The sequence below is a fragment of the Pseudorasbora parva genome, chromosome 12 (genome assembly GCF_024679245.1).
Source record: "Pseudorasbora parva isolate DD20220531a chromosome 12, ASM2467924v1, whole genome shotgun sequence".
Classification (NCBI taxonomy): Eukaryota; Metazoa; Chordata; class Actinopteri; order Cypriniformes; family Gobionidae; genus Pseudorasbora; species Pseudorasbora parva.
Window position 1 is genome coordinate 13,916,283 of NC_090183.1, and position 10,670 is coordinate 13,926,952.

The following is a 10,670-nucleotide window of genomic DNA, read 5'->3' on the forward strand; positions in this document are numbered from 1 at the left end:
TTGTCAGCAGCATGATGTTGCAAATAATATGCTGTGATGACACTAAAATACTACATCTGCATTAGGCCAGTCTATGGACAAACTAAATAGTACCAGGCATAGAGATGATTCATAACACATTATCCCTATGGCTGGTTTTCTAAAGAGATCATAACTGTAAAATAGAAGCTTTTAAATTAAGTAATCTTTTAATGATTCGTTTGAATAGAATCTGTGGACTTTCACCATGTCAATGACAACATTACTTGATAAACGGCAGAGGGCGCCACATCATTATAAAATGCTTTAGTCTTTTGTAATGAGGATAGAGATACGGATTTTGATTCCTTTAATTAGGCCTACCTTTTATGTCCCCCCCGATTATATCCTAATACACGAGTAAACGCACGTATTTTTGTCCGTTGAATGATTCCCTCAACCAATTTGTCAAAAGGCTAAGATGAGTCTGAATAACCGAGTTTGTGTATCCAAATCTGCTGTGAAACTCGAGAAATAACAAACAAAACATGTTTGTCTCATTTTAACGAATTTCCCAGTTAATGCTAAGTAAAATGTATAAGTTAAAACAATTAAATTATCCTGCAACTCCTGAGTCTCACTGTCATGAGATTCTGGGTTTCTGACCTGAAAATAATTTTCTGTGATATTTCATGTAAAAATGTGTTCATCACTGCAAAAGCTGTCATTACCTAAAGTCATTCCAAATGTATACTTCTTGATCTTCGGAACACAAATTATATTTTTTGATGAAATCTGAGAGCTTTCTGTCCCTCCATTGACAACTATGCAGCTACCACTTTAATGCATCAAAAAGTTATTAAAGAGATTTATTTCATTTTTTTTGTCCAAATTTTCTGAAGAGGCTCAATGGCTTTATATGATGAACATGTTTAATTTAGGATTTTAATCACATATAAATTCTGATCCGCGAACATAAACAGAAGCTTAACCAAAACTGCTTGAGATGAGAACAAACCTCTTGCGGAAGCTCACGTGCTGAGCATAGACAGTAAAGGTGCTGAGTAACCGTTTCCAGAAAATCACATTGTTGTTGTTTATATGTAGGCTAGATGGTAATGACATCGTTTTCAAAACCTTGTTGCAACCCGTTTTCAAAAGCTTGCATTTCCATGTCCCTAAAAGGATGTTGTCGTGTCATTTTTCAGTTGAAAAACTGAAACATTCCCGAGGCAATGCCATTTGTGTTGCCTTTCTGTTTAGAATCTAAATTAACCCTTTAACTGTCACCGTCCCACAGGTGGGACGCTTGGCGCTCTTTTTTTGATTGCCTTTTTTTCGTATCATATATTTTAGTAATTATCATAAATTAGGTATCTTTCGAAAGCTTACGAACTCAAAATTCATCCTGTGAAAACCGTTTTGAAATCAGACGTTGCGTTACCATGGAAACGGTACTCTAATTTCTTCTAGCGGGTTCCTCCCCTAGTGGGCAGTGTCATGTTTCATATTACGAAATGTATTTTAACTACTTTATAATCAAAATCTTTTCTAATCTTGACAAAACACATATCATTGGAAAGGTCTGAGTCTCAAAGTTCCATATGTGGTGACTGTTTTATGATGGAAGTGATATTTGGACAGAAATTTACAGGAAAATGCATCAAAAAAACAATCAATGGAAATTGAATGACACCCGGTGGCTATTTTTGGTACAGCGCCTAAACAAAATCTCATGGGGACTTCAATTTTTGTGATATCAACTTCAAATTTGGAACACAACTTTGTTAGATATATGCATTTGATTTTATAGTAATTTTAGAGTAAAACATTTTTTGTAAAATATATATTTTATATAAAATAAAAAAATATTTAGTACTGTATTTTTCATTTTCAGTAAATTTAAACTTCCATAACTTTTTCTTTCTTTAATATTTTGAAATGCTTTCACCTCAGTAATAATCTGCTGATTGTCTTCTTTAAATCAAGACCAAACTTAAGTCTATATTCCAAACCATTCTTGAATTACAGCCTTTTAAGTTTGGATAGTGCATTTTCATGACTATTCTCAAAAACGGGGGTGACAGTTAAAGGGTTAAACACCATTCACAAACGAATCACGATCATATCGTTTTTAAAAAAGGAAGAAGAAAAAAGTTTGTAGTTCAATTTGATTAATTCATTTTTTACAGGAGTTTCTTACACTGTGACTTGAACAGGCCTACTTGTCAAAAAAGACAACCCGAGGCGGATTTACCAAAAAACACAATGAGGAGGAACACTTTCAAATGCATCGTCGCAGCTCTCCATTGCGCATGCGGCTTGTTTTAACTGTTGATAAAGACAATTTAGCCTATCCATAAAAGTAAAGAGGAACCCGTCTCAGAACATAGGGGTTAGTTTTTAGCCGGGTGAGGGATTCTTTTAAAACTATAGATTCGTTTACTAACGAAACACCACTATTGACATATTGGAGTAAAGTATTGGTAATCTGTCTAATAAACTGATATCTCGAAATTAGTGTGCACAATTACCATGAAAAAAAAGTGTTTAAAAGTGACGACGATAGGTTCTGCTCAAAGACATACGGACGCAAATCTTTTTTCTTTCATCTCACCGCTAAGAGGGGCGCGAGGATGCTCCTCCGCGCGAGCCTGAGGCTCTGGCGTTACCTAGCAACGGCTCACATACTGTACACCCGCTCCAAGTGCCTGGCTGCCTTCGACTCTGCCGCTGTTTCTATTTCTGTTGTAGCGTTGCAGTCGCAGTCTGCTAAAACATTCATAGCACAGTCCTCTTAGCATGTGGCTTCTGCGGTAATGTTTCAGTTTGAAGCACTACCCTACCCAACGCGCCGCTGAGTGATAGTGACAAATGGCGCGTCAAATGATGGGTGACAGACCAGTTAATCATGGTCTGCCGTCTCCGGGACGCGCTGATTGATTCTGATGTAATGGATGTTATTATGGCCAGTGACATGACAACTGCGACCTCGTGCACGGACGTGTTTCCCACAAAACAATTGTTAAAGCAGGTGGCGAGAAAATGAGATAACGCGGTTTCTCTCGCGCTTTTAGTAAGGGAACGAGCAGAGCTGAAGGGGGAGGGAGAGGATGGAGAGATTGGCAGAGGGAAATGGCAGTTGCATAAACTGTCACAGTGATGAGATCTTATCATTATGGCTCCAGATATGCCAGGGCTGCTGTTAGGCCATGACAAGGTTTAACGCCCCCATGATTCCACATGAACAGCTTCTTCAAGCGCAATCGTGTGTGAGTATCAAAGTGGTCCAGTGCACAATGGTGCATCACACGCAGCCTATCTGTTAGCGTCAAGGCCTCTTGACCCACGGGCACTGAGGTAAACTGGTGAGCGAACACATTGCACAATGCTTCAGAAAATCGATCGTCCTTAACACCCACACAATTTTTCACTCCAATAACCAAATGTTTTATTTAGCTGTATCAGCCTCTTTGTTGCTGCTGTAGCCTACGTCTGGGTTCTTGATAATATTTCGATTCAAAAATCAAGACCTGCAACCTTTTTTTAATACATTTAAAGGCAGAGTATCCTCTAGGTGATTTTTTAAAGAAACACACACACATGTATATATATATATATATATATATATATATATATATATATATATATATATATATATATATATATATATATATATACACACTCACCTAAAGGATTATTAGGAACACCATACTAATACTGTGTTTGACTCCTTGCGCCTTCAGAACTGCCTTAATTCTACGTGACATTGATTCAACAAGGTGCTGAAAGCAATATTGGCCCATATTAATAGTGTAGCATCTTGCAGTTGATGGAGATTTGTGAGATGCACATTCCAGGGCACGAAGCTCCCGTTCCACCACTTCCCAAAGATGCTCTATTGGGTTGAGATCTGGTGACTGTGGGGCCATTTTAGTACAGTGAATTCTTTGTAAACCCTAGAAATGGCTGTGCTTGAAAATCCCAGTAACTGAGCAGAGTGAAATACTCAGACCGGCCCGTCTGGCACCAACAACCATGCCACGCTGACAATTGCTTAAATCACCTTTCCCATTCTGACATTCAATTTGGAGTTCAGGAGATCGTCTTGACCAGGACCACACCCATAAATGCATTGAAGCAACTGCCATGCGATTGGTTGATTAATTGCATTAATGATAAATTGAACAGATGTTCCTAATAATCATTTAGGTATATATATATATATATATATATATATATATATATATATATATATATAGGGGTGACCCCTAATAGTCGAAGATTCGATGCAGCAATATGCAGGACCGGATTCGACCATTGATCTCATGGTCGAATCTTCGCGGGTGTTATGAAACGAGGATCATACCATTTTGGCAATATGGGGGTGCTCAATATTAGTGTTATAAAGACGTGTCGCGGCGCTGAGTGATCGCCCCTTTAAGGCCACTGAGCTTCGCACCGGACGCGCCGCGCCTTTAAAATTCGAACACATACACCGATGGCGGCATTCGTCGCCTGTCCGCGGCGATTAAATGTATATTTCCCTCAAATCGTGAATGTACATACTGATTTCACCTTGTGCTACAAGATACACTCATCGTGCAGCTCTTCTGTCAGAAGTCGATTCAAAATTGAGCTTGCGCGTATATAATGTTCACGTCTGCCTGGTGTGAGATCCCTGAGACACGGCGCTGAGCTTCTGTCCGGTTGTGCGACCCCCTTTAGGCACAATCGGCTTAAGAATGTGCATATAAACGCACTCAAAGTGTTCTTTTCCTCTCTAGGCAGGTATTTTGTTTTAGGTTTATTTATCAAAATGTTCTTTTATATATTTGTGAGATGTTCTGTGTTTCGATCGCGGCTTTTAAATGTTATGAGAGACCGTGTGTAGTGTAGCCTAGTATTGATCATCACTTTATTAAAAGTGGTGGCTGTGTGCCGTGTGTAAAGTAAAATAAAAATAGTCTTAGCCTCCTACTGACTAGTGTCCTGCCTTTCCCAACCCGTTTATACCGTTTATTTATTTTTTTCCGGTCTATGGTTTACACACACACAGATGATTCGACTTTTGGTCGACAATAGAAAGATTCGAAAATTCTGATTCGTGTGTAAATCCTTAGTCGGGGACACCACTAATATATATATATATATATAGTGAGGAAAATAAGTATTTGAACACCCTGCTATTTTGCAAGTTTTCCCACTTGGAAATCATGGAGGGGTCTGAAATTGTCATCATAGGTGCATAGGTGCATGTCCACTGTGAGAGACATAATCTAAAAAAAAAGAAGAAAAAATCAGAAATCACAATATATGATTTTTAACTATTTATTTGTATGGTACAGTGTCAAATAGGTATTTGAACACCTGTCTATCAGCTGAAATTCTGACCCTCAAAGACCTGTTAGTCTGCCTTTAAAATGTCCACCTCCAGTCCATTTATTATCCTAAATTAGATGCACCTGTTTGAGGTCGTTAGCTGCATAAAGACACCTGTCCACCCCATACAATCAGTGAGAATGTAACTACTAACATGGCCAAGACCAAAGAGCTGTCCAAAGACACTAGAGACAAAATTGTACACCTCCCACAAGGCTGGAAAGGGCTATGGGGAAACTGCCAAGCAGCTTGGTGAAAAAAGGTCCACTGTTGGAGTAATCATTAGAAAATAGAAGAAGCTAAACAGGACTGTCAATCTGCCTCGGACTGGGGCTCCATGCAAGAACTCACCTTGTGGGGTCTCAATGATCCTAAGAAAGGTGAGAAATCAGCCCAGAACTACACGGGAGGAGCTGGTCAATGACCTGAAAAGAGCTGGGACCACCGTTTCCAAGGTTACTGTTGGTAATACACTAAGACGTCATGGTTTGAAATCATGCATGGCCTTGCTTAAACCAGCACATGTCCAGGTCCGTCTTAAGTTTGCCAATGACCATTTGGATTATCCAGAGGAGTCATGGGAGAAAGTCATGTGGTCAGATGAGACCAAAATATAAATTTTGGGTCATAATTCCACTAAACGTGTTTGGAGGAAGAAGAATGATGAGTACCATCCCAAGAACACCATCCCTACTGTGAAACATGGGGGTGGTAGCATCATGCTTTGGGGTTGTTTTTCTGCACATTTGACAAGGCGACTGCACTGTATTAAGGAGAGGATGACCGGGCCATGTATTGCGAGGAACAACCTCCTTCCCTCAGTTAGAGTCCTGAAGATGGGTCGAGGCTGGGTCTTCCAACATGACAATGACCTGAAGCACACAGTCAGGATAACCAAGGAGTGGCTCTGTAAGAAGCATGTCAAGGTTCTGCCATGGCCTAGCCAGTCTCGAGACCTAAACCCAATAGAGAATCTTTGGAGGGAGCTCAAACTCTGTGTTTCTCAGCAACAGGCCAGAAACCTGACTGATCTAGAGAAGATCTGTGTGGAGGAGTGGGGCAAAATCCCTCCTGCAGTGTGTGCAAACCTGGTGAAAGACTACAGGAAACGTTTGAACTCTGTAATTGCAAACAAAGGCTACTGTACCAAATATTAACACTGATTTTCTCAGGTGCTCAAATACTTATTTGCAGCTGTATCATACAAATGGGGGGGGGGGGGGGGGGGGAATGCTGTTTCATGCATACTGAGCTTTTTACACTGTTAAAGACTTAACAGAACATCCTAAACATAGACAAAGTTTCAAAAACTAATGTTGGACGTTTGATGGAGTATTTCTGTGTTAAAAAATACTCCTTCCGGTTTCTCACAAGTTTTGGAGAGTTTTTTTCGAGTATGGCTCGGGTTGACGTTAATAGATTGGAAGGTCCTTGTATGGGCCGTACGGGCTCTTCTCCCGGTAGAGTGCGCGCGCGCGCGTGTGACTAGAGCGAGAGAGGAAATGCACGCCCATAAACACTCTCTCAGGTGCAGATCCAGTCGATCCAGGCACCGCGCTCCACTTTATTCCTATGGGTGGCTTCAACGCTTCAGCACAGCATTCCCGGAAGGCAGCGCTGCATTTGACCCGATTTGAATGCAGAAATGACGGGAAGCTTCACAACATCGCTTCAGTAGCGTCGCAAAAGTGGTTCTCCACCGTTCACTGCTGTCAGGACTTCACCAAATCATACCAAAGAAGTGTGTTTTTGACGGAGCGGTCCCAGCGATAAAGGTTCGGTCCTGCTTTGGAAGCAGTCGGTAAGTAAAACTGCTTCAAATGTCTCTGCTATTGGCTCGTCGCGTGAGTAAACATCAGTGATCGCGTGATTCGTCATTCAAATGCGCTAACGTTTACTCCATTGTTGTTCTGGTTTAACGTTACACTAGTCTGACGTGCAAAACTGTTTTGCTTGCTAATGCTAATGTTTAGTCGCATACAATAGTCCATAAACTGAATCATGTCCTCATAAACTGCGAGTAAACACACACAAATGTTGACAGGCCACTAAATACAGTACATACCACAGAGACGGGCGTCCTGCTGTTGCTGTTTATCGGTTCAATTTATTTCAGCCTCCGAATGATTCTGGATCATATCTGTATTAGCTGAGCTCGATAGCCATGGGTTTCTCCACGCTTGAGGACGTCACCGCTTTGCGCGCTTGTCATTCTTTAGCTACGCCCACACGATACGTCTCCAGGCGCTCGGTTTTTCCCTGGAAAGAATCGGTACAGCCCATATTTCTTTTATAAATATAATAAAACTAAATACTTTTCGGAGATATGAAGGATGCAATACTACTCTATAGGTACTCAAGATTGACATGAGATTGACTGAAACTGAGTGTTTCACCCCCCCTTTAAAAATCATAGGCTACATTGTGATTTCTCAACCCAATAGAGCATCTTTGGGATGTGGTGGAACGGGAGCTTCGTGCCCTGGATGTGCATCCCACAAATCTCCATCAACTGCAAGATGCTATCCTATCAATATGGGCCAACATTTCTAAAGAATGCTTTCAGCACCTTGTTGAATCAATGCCACGTAGAATTAAGGCAGTTCTGAAGGCGAAAGGGGGTAAAACACAGTATTAGTATGGTGTTCCTAATAATCCTTTAGGTAAGTGTATATATATATATATATATATATATATATATATATATATATATATATATATATATATATATATATAAAATGTTTGTCCAATCATTGCATTAGGTGTGAATGCAATGATATGTCCCACCTATCTGTCATTCTGTTATTGTATTCAACACCAGTGCTAATATTCAACTAATTCGTTATCTGAATAAAGCTGATTTAGAGATCAGTTCACTAGTTTATGCCCAAGACGCCTTATTTTACTAAGTCAGCTCACTCAATGTAGTCTCATCCGTAATGCCATGATAATACAATAAATAAAACATTAAAAATAAAATATGAAAAATCATATTTCATTTTCACAATTTTACAATACTTTTACAATGTTTTTTTCAAGTTTTTTTTTTTTGGTAGTGACAATACTGCCTAAAATTGCTGAAAATATCTATAAAACAATTACATTTTTGCAACAAATTAGAAAATATTAGTTCGGAATCAATTATTGAAAAACTGGAATTATTAGACAAGCAATTATTTTTAAACAGCATTATTAGCAATGCAATTTTATATCAGTCTTTTTTCTTATAAATTTCTTATATGGTTATATATATATATCTATATAATATATATGTATATACTAATCAAGCCTCTTTTCTTTTCTTCTATAGAACAATCAAGTGTTGGATCGATGATCTGCCACAAACTACCTCAAAGTGCATCACCTGGATACAACAAGCTGGTAAATGGCACACTTACGCTGAAACAACCAAATTACATTAGTTGCATTACTAACCAATTTGCATAAGTTTGGTTGGTTAAAAAAACTCAAACCAAAACAAAATAAATTAAAGCAGACAACGCAAATGTAGTCTGGTTACTCTGGCATTTATGGTATTATCAGGCATAAAGAATTGTCTGATCTTTGACACTATCACTAAAAAAAAGTTTGTTTAGGATTTAATTTGATACAAATCAGAAATTGCTAGTAAATTATATTTATTACATTATTTTTATGATGTAACTACTAATTGAATTGAAATGTGTTAATCTTTTTCTACAAAATGTAATACTTGTTACAAATAAAAATTAAGAAATTAAATTGTCTTCATTAACAATGAATATTGTTTTTCATATTTTTCATAACATTTTCACAATTATAGTTTACAATGTCAGTTCAAGATTTTTGTGTGTGTGGTGACAATACTGCCTAAAATTGCTGAAAATTTCTCTATAACAATACATTTTTTGCAAAAAATGTGAAAATATTAGTATTAAATCGCTTATTGAAAAACTGAAAGGATTAGACAAGTAAATTTTCAAAGCAACTTCATTAGCAATGCAGTTTTCTGACTTTTTCTCGTCAATTTCTTCAATAAATATATATGCAGGCCCTATATACTAATCAAGCCTCTTTTCTTTCCTTCTATAGAACAAACAAATGTTGGATGGATGATCTGCCACAAACTGTTTTAAAGGTGCATCACCCGGACACAACAAGCTGGTAAATGGCACACTTCCGCTGAAACACATGCACCTCAGAACAGACAGCACGTTGTTGCCCCTGCAGGGAGCATCCACACGAACAGAGCATCCTGTTCCTACAGTTTGATGCTGCCCTCATGTCCATCCCGCCCTTAAGCCATTATCTAGCTGTGCATTGCAAATGGGATCCTGTGCCAACCTCAAGAGTCATACAAGGAAATAAGTGTGGGATCCTTTTTGTTCTGTGCAAATTAAACAGTAAAATTGCTATTGAATTAATTAATTTTGATCTTGTATGTACCCAAAACAAACATAAACACATACGGTTGACCCAGGCCAGGCGTCTGGAGATTCTAACCATTTTTTTAAATTGCAAAGATTTTATCTGGAGGTTGTTAACAAAGGATTAGCCTTTGTTTATCTGTAATTAATAAGTGAGAGCCTTTCTCCATCTACTCCATCATCAAAGTAGTTCACTTTAAATGAGAGTGATTTAATTTTCACCATCGGAGAGCAGAAACAATTTAGGAACTCATTAATGGTTATTTGAAAGAACATTAACTAGCTAATCTTATATAGGATGGGATTAAATCTCCAAGTATGGAACCGATGAAATGAAATAAGGAGCGTTTGACGTCGGGCTGCAGGGGAAAATAAATTAAAAGCGATGGCAGGTTCTGAGAGATCTCTGAAAAGAGATGAGCAGGTCACAGCAATAATGCTCTTTAAGCAGTGCAGGTTGACCTTCACAAACTCCTTCTTTTTATCCAGATCTGACATTTAGTGACAAGATAATATTCTCTCTGTATTTTAGCAGCTCTCTTTCAAAAACACAGACGTACACGTTTTTATAATTAGCTTCCTGCTGATAGAAGTTCAGGATATTGGTCCCCCGTGGAGAGGTAATGTGTTAATGTTTCTTAGGGATGTCGCATCGAGCGATTCATTTAACGGTGAACTGCGTAGAGCCCCTGCAGCTTGTATGTCTAACGTAACTCTCACACAGATTTCGCATTGTCTCTTTCACACTTCACACCCCGGTCTCATTTTTGCTCTGGAAGGCGAAGTAAATAAATAAATGTCTGTATCAGGTGTAAGTTTACTTTTGCAGTTCTAACTTGAGAAACACTTTACGGTGCTACGCAAAGAACACGGTTTTTGCAAAGCCGCTGGGGTACATGGAAAGGACAAGCCTGCCCTGTTGTT